Genomic DNA, 703 nt, shown 5'->3' with positions numbered 1-703 from the left:
GTTGGGCCAAAAAGTGTAAAAATTTAATACAATGCTCCTAATATATTATTACAATAACAGTTGAAAAATATTACAAATACATAGGCACAATTTTTTTTTATAAGCATTTGAAGTTAAAATCTTGACAAAATTTATCAAATTTAAAATTGAATAATTATTTTGTAGTTAAAAATTTATAAAATGTTCAAATTTTATATCTAAGAATTGAAAATGTTAAACAATATTCCAAGTAAATATTTAATTCTGTTACCAAAAATTCTAAGAAATACATAAGCACAGTTTATTTTTATAGTCATTTTAAGCTCAAATTTGGACGAAATTACATATTAAAAAACCTGGAATAACTATTTTAGTTGTTTTGTTATGATTGTATAATATTATTCGTGGGTACTTGAAACTTCTAAAGTATACTATTATATATCTATGATAGTACCACGGTTTATTCTTAATGTATGAAGCGTTACCTATAATGGATATATTGTGAATTTAGAGCTGTTCGATTAATTTTTTTACCACTCGATTATTAATTTCACATTTTATCGATTATTTCGATTAATCGAAAATTAATAATCAAACCAAAATTCGATTTTATAACGATTAACAATTAATCGATCACCAATTTTTTCAATGACTGATTAACCGATTAATCGATTTTTTTTAATGAAGATTAGTGTGTTGGTGTAAAGTAAACACAGACCCACTC

The sequence above is a fragment of the Acyrthosiphon pisum genome, chromosome A2 (assembly GCF_005508785.2).
Source record: "Acyrthosiphon pisum isolate AL4f chromosome A2, pea_aphid_22Mar2018_4r6ur, whole genome shotgun sequence".
NCBI lineage: Eukaryota > Metazoa > Arthropoda > Insecta > Hemiptera > Aphididae > Acyrthosiphon > Acyrthosiphon pisum.
Note: the sequence above shows the minus strand (reverse complement) of the source record.